Here is a 14,696-nt window from a genome sequence, read left to right on the forward strand (position 1 = left end):
CTCGTTACTTGAGCTCCTTCACCTTGACCTATTTGATTCACATGGAGCCAAGTCACTAAGCAAGAACCAGTATTGCTTAGTAATAATTGATGACTACTCTAAGTTTACTTGGGTAAAATTTCTAAAAACAAAAGATGAAACCTATGAAATATTTAGTAATTTTTGCAACTTAATAGAAAATGAAAAAGATACTAAAATTAAAAGAATAAGAAGTGATCACGGTGGGGAATTTGATAATCAGAAGTTCACCCAATTTTGTAAAATAAACGGATACCAACATGAATATTCATGCCCTAGAACTCCCCAACAAAATGGACTAGTAGAACGTAAAAATAGAACACTACAAGAAGCCGCTAGGACAATGTTAAACGAATATAAGTTAAGTCACCAATTTTGGGCTGAAGCGATAAATACGGCAAATCATATTCAAAACAGAATCTTAATAAACAAATATCACAACAAAACACCGTATGAACTCTACTATCATAAAATTCCCAATCTAAACTATTTAAAAGTATTTGGTTGTAAAGTTCACATTTTAAATACTAAAGATTACTTAGGAAAATTTACACCCAAATCTAACCAAGGAATATTCTTAGGATACTCCTCTACCAGTAGAGCCTTTAGAGTATATAATCAAAATACATTAAAAGTTGAAGAAACAACTAATGTAATATTTGATGAAGAAAATAACCTACCTAATATAAATGAAAATATTAATCCAAGAGATGTAGATGATGATGAAATCCAACCTAATGTTAATGAGTCTGAAGAACCAGGTTCTGACTCACAAATAAGACCAACTAGAATAAGCACCTCTCACCCACCTGACCAAATTTTGGGTGACCCAAACCTAGGAGTCAGAACTAGATCATCCTATAGAAACCTTAGTCAGATCACTCTAATTTCTAAAATTGAACCTAAAACTATAGAAGAAGCCCTGCCTGATCCAGACTGGATCATTGCAATGCAGGAAGAATTAGCCCAATTTGAGAGAAACCAAGTCTGGGACCTTGTACCTAAACCCATAGATAAATCGATAATAGATACTAAATGGGTCTTTAGGAACAAGTTAGATGATCACGGTGAAATCGTAAGAAACAAGGCAAGGTTAGTAGCCAAAGGGTTTAGTCAAGTCGAAGGCCTAGACTATGATGAAACCTATGCTCCAGTAGCTAGACTTGAGTCCATTAGGATGTTATTAGCCTATGCAGCCAATAAAGGATTCAAATTGTACCAAATGGACGTCAAGTCAGCCTTTCTAAATGGCTTTATCAAGGAAGAAGTCTACGTAAGTCAACCTCCAGGGTTTGAAGACATAGACTACCCTAATCACGTTTTTAAATTAAAAAAGGCACTATATGGACTAAAACAAGCCCTTAGAGCATGGTATGAAAGATTATCTAATCACTTAATATCCAAAGAATTTAACCAAGGACAAATCGATCCCACTTTGTTCGTAAAAACTATAGGTAAAGACATCTTTATAGCCCAAATCTATGTTGATGACATAATTTTTGGCTCAACTAACTCAAAATTTCTAAAAGAATTTATTAAGTTAATGGAAAGTGAATTTGAAATGAGCATGGTTGGAGAACTCAATTTTTTCTTAGGTTTACAAATAAAACAAACCAAAGATGGAATCTACATATATCAAACTAAATATGCTAAAGAGTTAATCAAAAAATTCAGCATGGAAAATTCTAAAATTATAAATACACCAATGGCAACCAACATAAACATTGATTCTGACCCCGAAGGGAAACCTGTAGACCCAAAATACTATAGGAGTGCCATAGGTAGTCTATTGTATCTAACTGCAAGTCGACCTGACATACTGTTTGCAGTAGGTATGTGTGCTAGATACCAATCATGTGCAAAAGAGTCACACCTAACATATGTTAAAAGAATACTTAGATATATTAAAGGAACTCTAAATGTAGGACTTTGGTACCCAAGAACTTGCACCTTTGACCTTTATGGCTATTCTGATTCAGACTATGCCGGGTGCAAATTAGATAGAAAAAGTACAAGTGGTAGCTGCCAGATTCTAGGTCAGTGCCTAGTAAGTTGGTCAAGCAGAAAGCAACATTGTGTTGCTCTATCCACTACAGAAGCTGAATATATAGCTCTAGGAGAATGTGCATCTCAATTGTTATGGATGATGCATACACTAAAAGACTATCAACTAGACTATAAAAATATTAAAATCTTTATTGATAATATCAGCTCAATTAATCTGACAAAAAATCCTATACACCACTCTAGGACCAAACACATAGAGGTAAAACACCACTTTGTAAGGGATCATGTAGCTAAAGGTGAAATTGCACTCAACCATGTTGAGTCCAAATCAAACTTAGCTGACATCTTCACAAAACCATTACCTGAACTTGAGTTCAGTGGACTTAGAAGGCAAATAGGAATGTGTTGGGTAGAGTAGACATCTTACCATAACCTTTTTTTTCAAATTCTAGGAAAAACAGTTTTCAAAACTCCAATTTTGTTAGATTTTGAGCTATTTGGAATTAGCCTAGTTTATTCCCCCTAGATATCATGTTCCTCTAGAATTAAGCCAGAGCATCTCACAAACACCTAGGTTTACCTTGATTGTGATTGACACACATAGAACGGCGTGAGATGCATAGGGTATTGCCTGGACTCAAGAATGCTTATATCTGTGCATCAATATGAGTCTGGGCGTTAAATATGCAAAAAACATTAATCAAGTTAAGTTCTCCAGCTCTAGTCAAATCTACCTGGATAAAAATAACTTAACTTGACTAACCAAGTGAAAGCTATTGTCCTATAGACAATTAGCAAGTAACTCAAAAGTTAGACAGTTGGTAAAGAATACTCAATCTTTTAGTTAAGAATGTTCTGTTCCTTATAGCTCTGATACCTGATCAACACCAATTAACTTGACTCATGTTTGGACTTAAGGACCAACTGAATAAATTACCTAAATTAAAATTCTAGCTACTCTCTCTCGTCAACCTAAAAATTAAAAAGCTTTGTATTCAAAATTAAGCTAAGTCTCTTTTCACTTAAGCTACATTTTCAAAGGTCAATCTTTTCACTTAGTCTCTTTTCACTAATCCTGTTTTTTTCGAGAAAAGTGGAAAATTATTTTCAACTGTTTTTTTTGATAAATGGCAAAGGGGGAGAGTAGGAAATTCAAATCAAAAGTAATTCAAAAGTAAAAAGTAAAAATTTAAAGGAAACCCTATATTAAGGGGGAGTTTCACAAAAGTTTAAGTGTTAGCTTAAGTTAGGCGTTCATTTGAAGTTATATACTTAAGCTTGCTCACTTAAAACTTTTTTCTACTTGTGCATCTGTTATTACTTAACTTTGAATTTGGGTTGCCATAATCAAAAAGGGGGAGATTGTTGGTGCGGAAAGCATCTAACGATCAAATCTAAGTTTTGATAATGGCAAAGGATTCAAAGTTAAGGTGAGTTGTGATCTAACATGTTGAATGAGTGTCTCAGGAAAAGTCCTAACTGCGGTTAGGCAGAGGGAAAACCCTAGGGGATGGTAACCCTAGGTCATAGGGGGTGGCAACCCTATGCGGAAAGTCTTGGCAGGTCGATAGCTTCAGGCAAAAGTCCTAGGGGGTGGTAACCCTAGGTGGAAAGTCCCGTGTCACGCGAACCAGTGAAAGTCTGGACTAGCCGGGAAGCGGATGTCCAGAAAGTCCGAAGCGTCGAGTCTTGAGCAAAAGTCCATCGATCCGGAGGATCGCCTGGCAACAGAAATCTCCCGAGTGGAGTAGGTGAGGACGCTGTCCCGTAGGGAACAATAGGCGTCGAAATCGACCTAGGGTTTCGGTGAGAAACCCGGTCACTTTCAGACGGTCAGAGGCCTATACTTCATTTATCACATTTATTGCATTAGGTGCTAACTTTGTGTTGCAGGGTAGTGTTTGGGACTAACGTATCTTGCAGGGGCAAAGGAGCAACCTAAAGCCTCGGATGAACAGTGTCTGAGGCGCCTTCATGGAGCTTGGAGGCGCCTCGGGTGCAAGGCAAGGAGCTGGCTGCGAGAAGCTGTTCAAGGCGCCTTGAACAGCTGGTGAACAGTGGAAGGCGCCTTGAATCTGTGATAAGGTTCAACCAGTTCGCCCCTTATCTCCGCGGCTGACTCGGCCATTCAAGGTGCCTTGGTGAACAGTAGAAGGCGCCTTGAACACCCTTTATAAGGGGTTTCGACCAGCAGCTCTCTTCAACGAACTCCAAGCAATCCTTAAGCTACAAGCTGCTCTAGAAATGCCCAGAAGTGCAGTTACAAGTCCCCGACAACCCGGAGCTTCAGATTCTGCTACTTTATTGTTGTCGGTATAATTTGTTTTAGTTCTTTCAATTGTAATATCTTATTGTACATTTTACGAGCTTATAGTTGTTGCCCACGGAAAGCGATCAAGGATCGCGGGCCTTCGAGTAGGAGTCGCCTTAGGCTCCGAACGAAGTAAAATCTCTCGTGTCTCTCTGTGTGTGTTTGTTCTTTATTTCGCTGCGTGTTTTTAAACTCCGATAGTTTTTCGATTTGAAAAAGAAATAGCCACGAGCGCTATTCACCCCCCCCCCCTCTAGCGCGTCTCGATCCAACAAACTATAAGTTTTAAAAGAGAGATTTTAATTTTAAAAACTTTTCTTATTTGAATTTGGCCACATGTTTTAATAGAGAGTTTTAAAAGTTTTAAAACTTTCCTTTTTTAACCATCCTCATTGATCCAGCGGTAAGAATGGGGGATCCACTTCCTGAAGGGTCCCAGCTTGAGGACAGATGGAGGGCTGACTAAGCGGTTAATGGTCGCGCCGAGCAGTTGAGTAGGTCCGAGCGGAGACAAAGATAACCCAGCCATGGGCTTGGGTTTCTGACGCCAAGGCGGGAAGACTGAATGGCCGAGCGGGTGTCCGCCCGGCTGGGACCGAGGGCCGAGCGGGTGGTCCGCTCGGCCAGGATAAGGGCGAGGATGCAAAGATTAGCCGAGCGGCCTATTCGTTCGGCTCAGGATATGGGATGTCAGCAAAGGCATGTCTGATGATTACGCCGTACACAAGAGTGCACGATGGAGGATCTCGCCGTCACATCATGGAGAGGTTGATAGATCTCACCGTCACATCATGGAGAGGTTGATACAGTAGCGGTATGGCCTTATGAATGCCCTTCTGACAAACCCATACCTGAGCATGGTCGAAAGCAGGTGATTGCTTTGATTGGCGCGCCTAGTTCCTTGAGAGGTCTATATAAGGCCTCCATTTCTTCACTAGGTACGCGGTCTTAATCTCAAGCCACCTCTTTGTTATTCCTCGCTGACTTGAGCGTCGGAGGGTCGTCGCCGGGACCCCCCCGGCTCGGTTTGTTGCAGTTCGCCGGAGCACTCGAGGGTCCAACAGGGCGCCACGTCCCAGGGTCCGTTGATTCGTTCGGACAGGATCAATTTGGCGCCGTCGTGGAACGCACTCGCATCCGAGCAGGAACGATGGACGAGGCCGACGACAACACGGTGGCGCTTTCAGAAGAACTCGGCTCTGTTGAGATGAGGCCGCCAAACTTGTGGAGCAAAAGCAGAAAGTAGTAGCCGAGGAGCAACAAACAACATCTGCGTCGGGTGGCCGAGCGGAAGCCCAGCCACCGTCGCATTCCATCGAGCCTTATTTCGCACCTGCCGTACATCTCGAGATAGAGGATCTTCTTCAGACGAGATGCCTAGGCGAGATGACAGAAAGGGGAAAGCCCCCCGAGCGGACTCATCTCCCGAGCGGATCAATCGCCAATTCTCGAAGGCTATTCTATGAGACCCTCTGCCCAAGCACTACGTGCCTCCGACGATCGGCGAGTACAATGGAACAACAGACCCGGATGATCATCTGGGTAAGTTTGATAACACGGCTACACTCCATCAATACACAGATGGAGTAAAATGCCAAGTTTTTCTTACCACTCTCTCGGGATCGGCTCAACGGTGGTTTCGGAGGCTGCCGGAAGGATCCATCACAAGCTTCAAGGACTTCCGAACGGCCTTCCTCCACCACTTCGCCAGCAGTCGGCGTGTCAGCCTGTTCGCCATCAAGCAAGAGCCGAGAGAATCGCTTCGAACTTATATCCAGCGGTTCAACAAGGTGGCAATGGATATTCCAACGGCCACATCGGAGACCATGATGAATGCCTTCACACAAGGCCTAGTGGATGGGGACTTCTTCCGGTCGCTCATCCGAAAGCCGCCCCGAGATTATGATCACATGCTACATCGGGCCAACGAATACATAAACGTGGAAGAAGCGCAAGCCGCCCGGAAAAAGGAAACTCCAACCGAGAGGGCGCCTATTCATGCCGAACGGAGACAGCATGCCGCTCATCAACCGCCTAGAGGACCAAGGGCCGAAGCAATCCGCTCCCCTCGTGTGAGGTCCCAAGTGCAAGAAGTAGCTGCCGCTCGGATCAAGCCAAAGAAGAGATGGACCCCTATGTTCTGCTCCTTCCACCGGACGGATACGCACAACACGAGGGATTGTCGAAGTCTTCCCTTCATGGCTAATTCCGTTACCAGGAAGGCCGAACAACGGTCTCCTTCCATCGACCGGAGACAAAGGACCCATGAAACCGACCGGACCCGCACCGAGAGGCGATATCAACAGACGCCCGATCGGCACCGATCTCCAAGACAGGAGAATCGCCGAGCGTCCAGAGAACGGTCCCGACCGTCCACTCGGGAAGAGGAAAATAGGAGCAATACTTCCCGGGGCGAGATCAACGTTATTGCTGGTGGGCCGACCGGAGGAGACTCCAACCGAGCCAGAAAGGCAGGCGTCCGGCAGCTCCAGATCCACGCAGTCGGTTGTAGCCAAGAGCGGGCAAGTGGATCGGAAGTCATTTTCGGACCCGGGGACTTAGAAGGAGTTGAAGTGCCCCACGACGACGCTCTGCTTATTAAAGCGGTAATAGCAAATTATACTATTCACCGCATATTTGTTGACACAGGGAGCTCGGTCAACATCATATTCAAGAAGGCGTTCGATCAGCTGCAAATTGATCGAGCCGAGCTGCTGCCCATGACGACCCCGCTTTACGGGTTTACGGGCAACGAAGTCCAGCCGGTTGGACAGATTCGGCTGGCTACCTCGCTAGGAGAAGAGCCGCTCAGGAGGACAAGAACAATAAACTTCATGGTGGTTGATTCTCCCTCGTCCTACAACGTCATTTTGGGACGACCGGCGCTCAGCGAATTCCGAGCGGTCGTCTCAACCTTCCACCAGAAGATGAAGTTCCCCGTCGAAGACAAGGTGGGAGAAGTACGGGGAGATCAGTTAGCGGCTCGGCGATGCTACATCGAGATGATCCGAGCAGAAGCCAACTCCGCTCGGAAGGCGCCTCGAATCGAGGTAAACGCCATCACCGAAAAGCCACCCACTTTAATTTATGAGGAAAAAGAGGAAGTGCAGATTCATCCAATCCGATCGGAGGCCACCACCTTTATTGCGTCCGATCTGGAGGAGAAGCAGAAGGAGGAGCTGATCCAATGCCTCCAACGAAATCATGATGTATTCGTCTGGTCGACACATGAGTTGCGGAATTTCACGAGCATAGCGCACATGAGTTGCATGTCCGACCGGACGCCGTCCGATAAAGCAGAAAAAAGAGATTTGAGCGCCGAGCGAACTCCATCATCCGGCGGAAGTCGAGAAGCTCGGGCCGGCCATATCGCCAAGTGGCAGTGGTGGCTAACGTATTAGTCTCAAGCCGGGCGACAAGTGGAGAGTCTGACATCGACTTTCGGGACTTAAACAAAGCATGCCCCAAAGATTTTTATCCCCGCCTTGATAGATCAGGTGGACTCTACAATGTAGGTGTGAATTAATTTGTATGCTCGACGCCTACCAAGGATATCATCAAGTGTCGCTCGCCCGGGAAGATCAAGAAAAAGTAAGCTTCGTAACGGCCGACGGCACATATTGCTATAATGTGATGCCGTTCGGATTGAAGAACGTCGGGGCCACCTATCAGCGCTTGATGAACAAAGTGTTCAGGGAGCAGATCGGGCGGAATCTGGAAGTCTATGTGGACGACATTCTTATCAAATCCATCCGAGCGGCCGATCTCTTCAAGGACATGGAAGAAACCTTCCGAACGCTACGCAAATACAGAGTCAAGCTAAATCCCCAGAAGTGCCTGTTCGGATCAAAAGGAGGGCGTTTCTTGGGGTACATAGTGACCGAGCGGGGAATCGAAGCAAATCCCAGCAAGGTGAAAGCTCTACAAGACATGCCGCCTCCAAGAAATACGAGGGAAGTGCAGCGGTTGACCGGTCGAATAACCGCATTGTCTAGATTCATCTCCAAAACGGCCGACCGGAGCCTCCCTTTCTTCAAAATTTTGCGCAAGGCCACTAAATTTCACTTGGAAGAGGAATGCGACCGAGCATTCGAAGAATTGAAGACATATCTTAATTCCCTTCCTGTACTAGCCCAGCCGCTCGGGGGTGAGTCACTTTATATTTATCTGTCTTCAACTGAGCATGCTGTAGGCTCAGCAAGAGCAGCCGGTGTATTTTCTGAGCCACATTTTAAAAGATGCTGAATCTCGTTACACCGGGCTCGAGAAGTTGGCCTTTGCTTTGGTTCTATCCGCTCGGCGCCTTCGACCGTATTTCTTGGCTCACACCATCATTATCCGGACGAACAGTCCACTAGGAAGAGTACTGTTGAATCCAGAAGCGTCCGGACGGCTCATCAAGTGGACGACAGAATTAAGTGAATTTGACATCCAATACCAGCCCCGCTCGGCGATCAAAGCGCAATCCTTGGCTGATTTTGTGACCGAAGTGCAAAGGCCAGAGCCGGAAGCTACGTGGAGAATATATGTGGATGGGTCTTCCACTCGGCTCGGAAGTGGGATTGGAATATTGCTGCTTTCACCTCAAGAAGAAAAGATGCACCTATCCGTCCGGCTAGATTACAAAGCTACCAACAATGAAGCAGAGTATGAGGCCCTCATAGCCGGATTGCAGGCAGCACGGCGGGTGACACTCTATTCGGATTCACAGTTGGCCGCTCAGCAACTTTCTGGCACCTTTGAAATCAACAGCGTTCGGCTTAAGCTCTACGCTGAAGCCTTTGAAAAACTCAAAGCTACTTTCCGAGAGGTCCTTGTTCGAAAGATTCCCCGAACGGAGAACCAGGTAGCCGATGACTTGGCCAAACTAGCAAGTTCTATAGTGCCGGTCACCATTCAGCAACCAATTAAAAAAGTATTGCTGGTAGCACACGTCGACCGGATGGAGAGCCTCACGTTTCCAAGCGACTGGAGGACACCCATCATAGAGTTCCTCCGCTCGGGAGCCACACCGGCCGATCGGGATGAAGCCCAGCTGCTCAGGAGGAGGGCCGGTCGGTTCACACTCATTGGCGATCAGCTCTACAAGAAGGCTTTCTCTCGCCCGCTGTTGAAATGCATGAGCTCGGAGGACTCGGCTTACATCCTCCAAGAGGTACATCAAGGATCATGCGGAGGACATCCGGGCGGACGATCACTAGCTAAGAAGATCCTGCTAGCTGGATACTTTTGGCCGACCTTACAAATAGACGCCGCTCGGACAGTAGCTACGTGCCTTTCGTGCCAGAAGTATCACAACTTCTCCCACCGACCGGCAGAGGAGATGAAGTCATCAACCGTCTCATGTCCGTTCGATCAATGGGGAATGGATATTGTGGGTCCATTTCCGATGGCGACCGGGCAGAGGAAATTTTTGCTGGTGGCGGTCGATTATTTTTCCAAGTGGGTGGAGGCCGAGCCACTAGCCAAGATCACCGAACAGATGGTCAAAAATTCATCCGCAACACATCATCTGTAGGTTCGGTATCCTCGCCGATTGGTTTTCGACAATGGGCGGCAATTCACGAGGAAGGTGCTAGAAGATTGGTGCAAAAGCTACGGTCGAGCAACACTTCACGTCCGTGGCTTACCCCAAAGCAACGTCAAGCCGAGGTGGCCAATCGGAAATTCTCAGACCGCGCTCGCCGACCACTGGGAGGAAGTTGGCGGATGAAGTGCGGGCGTTTATGGGCCATCCGAACGACTCTAAGGAAGGAACGGCGTCACACCTTTTCATCGTGTCGGCGAAGCGGTCATTCCGGTTGAAATCGGCGTCGAGTCCGTCCGGGTCCAATGTTACGATGAAGGCAACGCTGAGCGAAGGAACATGGAGCTGGATTTGGTTGACGAGGAGCGAGCCAAGGCATCCGTTCGGCTGATGGCATACCGTCAACGGATGAAGCAAAACTACAACCGGCGCGTCATTCCCAGATCATTCCAGGTCGGCGACCTGGTCTGGAAGAAAGTCAAGCCGGTCGGCGACGTCGGCAAGCTTGAAGCTCCTTGTGCAAGTCCCTTCAAAATCATCGAGAAGCTCCGCTCGAGCGCGTATTATTTGGAGGATGAGGAAGGTCGGCAGCTAGATAGGCCGTGGAGCGCGAACCACCTCCAGCCTTACCGGGCGGGGTGAAAGGTGTGCCTATGTAAACCATCCTGTGTACTTTTTTCGACTGAATACTTGAAATGCAGAAATGAAAAATCAAGAGAACAAATAAGGCATCGCCAACAAAGGAACAAAGGCCCCGTACCGTTCGGACGGAGGTAAATTATCCGAGCCAAAATGCTCAATGCTGAAGACCCCGTGTCGTTCGGCCGGGCGTACGATACCCAAGCATTGACACAAAAACCGAAGGCCACGTGCGGGAAGCAAAGTGGTGTAATATGGCGCTAATTCTTCGTATATTTTCGGTTAGCCTATAGCCTCATAACGTCGGAAGCAAAAGTGATAAAAAAGAGGGCAAAAAGCTTCACCGAACGGAAGAATCAAAATTAGCCTGAGGCAGTCTAGCCCAGACGTTAAACCGTAGAGCGGCGCCGATCGGCTATAAATATCCGCGCCGACGAGCTCCGTCGTTAAAGATCGAGAGCCGCGCCGACGAGCTCCGTCGTTAAAGATCGAGAGCCGCACCGATCGACTATAAATATCCGCGCCGACGAGCTCCGTCGTTAAAGATCGAGAGCCGCGCCGATCGGCTATAAATATCCGCGCCGACGAGCTCCGTCGTTAAAGATCGAGAGCCGCGCCGATCGGCTATAAATATCCGCGCCGACGAGCTCCGTCGTTAAAGATCGAGAGCCGCGCCGATCGGCTATAAATATCCGCGCCGACGAGCTCCGTCGTTAAAGATCGAGAGCCGCGCCGATCGGCTATAAATATCCGCGCCGACGAGCTCCGTCATTAAAGATCGAGAGCCGCGCCGATCGGCTATAAATATCCGCGCCGACGAGCTCCGTCGTTAAAGATCGAGAGCCGCGCCGATCGGCTATAAATATCCGCGCCGACGAGCTCCGTCGTTAAAGATCGAGAGTCGCGCCGATCGGCTATAAATATTCGAGCTGGGAGCTCGAGAGCGAAGGCCCCCGACTGTGAACTTACTGGACGGAACTAAGGACGCCAAATAACGAGCGTTCGCAAGTACTAAATTGATTAAGTCCGATCGGCCATCGGTTTGCCAATACTTCGCATTCACTGAATACAAATAGTGCAGCCAATCGCTAAACGATTTCGAGGAAAACAAGCCAATTGATTAACCTGATCGGTCGTCCAGTGGGAAACACGTGGAGCTTAACTGATTCTACGAATAAGCACCAAACAGACTAAAAAAGGGCAATGAAGGGCAAACAAAAATACAGGCAAAGGAACACAATTTGGCCGATCGGCACATGCAAAAATTTACATCAGCAGAGCGGATGAAATACAAGAAGTACTTGGAAGAACTCGCCTCACTCCGGGTCCTCAAAATTAAAAAAGGCGTCCGGGATATCATCTATCATGGCCGCCAGGTCGGAGGCAGGAATGTGCATTCCCGCAGGAAGGTGGCCACCCTTCTTCAAGTACGCCATGGTGACCTTGACCGCCTCGGCGAAAGTTGAGGAGACGTTGCCACCGAATTTTGTGCCGAACCGCTCCGAGCGGAGGTATTCTTGACGCGTTGCGGCTAGGCGACTCGGCTCTCCCTCCTTATATTTTCTGAGCGCCGCCCGGGAGGCAATAAGTGAATCTTGGAGAACTTTCTGGTCGACCTCCGCTTTAGTACGTTCAGCCGAGCGCCCCTCCCGTTCAGCAGTTAGTTGGGCTTCCAGTTTCTTAGATTGCTGATCTAGGGCTCGGACTTCAACTTTCATCTTGTCCAGATCAGCAATCGCCCGCCTCTTCCGGCTACTGGCGCGCTTCATGTCTCCGTCGCGCTCCTTCACCGCGGCTTCGAGTCGAGCCACCTCAGAGCTGTCGGCGGCCTTCTTGGACCTCGACGGGGCTTGTTTCTCCCTTCGATGGACCCCAGGACTTGGAGTTTTTCCATGAGATCCTCCAGCTCGGCTAGCCGATGGCTAGTGGCGATTTGCTCGGCCCAATGCTGTAAGGAAAATAATAAAATCAGGAACCGAACAGTAGCAGGGCACAAGAAGAAAAATGAACTTACCTGAGTGGCCTGCTGCATGTTGTTATCGCCTAGCTGCTTAGGCGTCATGAGGGCCACCCGAATCTGGGCATCCTCGAAAAGCTTGGCGAGCGGACCCGTCAAGGTTATTTCATGAACGGGGCTGGATGGCCGATCGGTGGACAATAAATATTCCTCCGAGGGGAATCGAAGGGTAGTCTTGATGGTAGGGTGGCCGGCCGGCACTTCCTCAGACGCAGTCGCCTGGCCCGAGGACTCCCCTATGGTTGAAGTTTCGCCCAACCGTCGTAAGCGACGACGAGTCCGTGGAGGAGAGCCAGAGGGCTGTGCGGTGGGCGAGGCCACTGGGGTCCCGATCTGCGATGGCGTGCGATCTGGCGAAGTGACCCCGATCGGCGCTTGTGGATCGCCCTCTTGGGTCAGCGGAAGGCTGGAGCCTCTTCGACGTTTTCGCCGAACTTCCAGTGGTGAATCCCCGGCCCGGGGGACTCCCAACTCGGCTGGAGCGGAGGAAACAGGATCCGCCTCAACCTCCTCAGGGGCGGACTGCGCCCCCCCCTCTCCTGCATCTGCCGAGCGGCTGGGGATGAGACCCCGCTCAGCGAGTTCTTTTTTGGTAGCCGCCTCGATTTCCATGGCCTTCAGTTTCAGATGATCGGTAGCCTTGGAGCGCCACATGACTTCAGCTGCAGTGGAAAAAATTAAAATCAGTTAGATAAAAAAGGCGAAGGGAGTAAAGAGTCCTTACTCATGCGGTAGGGGAGATTGGCCCGAACGGGAGATAATCCAAAAATGTACAACACCCCCTTGAGAAGCAACTGGTCGATTTTGTACCGCTGACCGGACAACCAGTTTGCCGCATGAAGGTAGGCTGGATTGCTTCTGAATTTGCCGAGCTCCGGCTGGGTCGGCACAGCGGTCTGCCATTTGGTTCGGAATGCTGGCCGCTCGGGAAGTCGTATATAGAAGAAGAACTCCTTCCAGTGCTTGTTGGAGGTTGGCATATTATCAAAAAATTTGAAGCCTATTCTACTTTGGAAAATAAAAGTGCCCAACTCGGATTGTTTGGGGTAGAAGAAATAGTGGAATATCTTGGGGTCGAGTGGGATACTGTGCAGCCTAAAGAGGACGACCACCCCGCTCAGCAGCCTAAAGGAATTCGGCACAAGTTGGCCGAGCGGGATGCGAAAATAATTACAAACCTCCAAAATAAAGGGATGGGTAGGAAATCTAAGGCCGCCCTGGAATTGGTCTAGAAAAAAACAAACGGTGCCGATCGGAGGGTCATGGGGCCGGTCGGTCGGGTCGGCTATAACTATTTCATGGTCATCAGGGATCCCGTACGTCCGAACAAGGCGCCGAGCGCCCTCTTCATCAAATCGACTCTCCATGGTCAGATACCAAGGGCCATGAACATCAACAGTGGGTACGGAAGTGCTTGCCATGACTAAAGTACCAAGAAAAAGAAAGAAGGAAGCCGAAAGAAACTCGGAAACGGAGGACAGATAAAAGTTCGCAAGCAAGGGAACGAAAGAAGTCCCACGCGAAAGGGAAAGGCCGAACGAAAGGAAGGGAGAAGCTTACTGAGGGAAGATGAGCGGAGAAGATCACCAAGCCGAAAACCACCAAGAGGCAAGAACTAGGACAGCCGAAATGAGGCAGCCGCGGGCACCTTCAACGGAAGACGCGGAATGAAACAGAGAATGCAGTGTAAAGGCGAAGACGAAGGCTTTATGCGAACGAGGCTGGTCGGCCTCATCCGTCGGATGCAGGTCACGAGAGGCGAGGTCATCATCTAACCGTCCATTTCAAAGTAATCGGCGTCCCATCGTACGGATCATCACCGCCACGCAAGAAGAGCCATGTGGCGCTCTGTCACCAGGCGCAATTAATGCGCCCATACCGTGCATGCTTCGGCTTAATGAAGAGGATTTGCATGATTTTCGAGAAGATTTAGACAAGCAAACATCCACGTTGAGCGATAAGACAACCAAAATGAAGAGCCGAGCGGCTGAATTTGGCATAAGGGCCGAACGGCTCAAGGGATATTGTAAGCGACGGTAAGGCGACGACCGCCCACTCAGACACATAGTCCAGTCAGTCGGACCCACTGCCTCCTTCGACTAGACTTGAAGGGAAGGCAAGTGATCCGGCGGTAAGAATGGGGGATCCACTTCCTGAAGGGTCCCAGCTTGAGGACA

The sequence above is a fragment of the Zingiber officinale genome, chromosome 11B (genome assembly GCF_018446385.1).
Source record: "Zingiber officinale cultivar Zhangliang chromosome 11B, Zo_v1.1, whole genome shotgun sequence".
NCBI classification, from domain to species: Eukaryota; Viridiplantae; Streptophyta; class Magnoliopsida; order Zingiberales; family Zingiberaceae; genus Zingiber; species Zingiber officinale.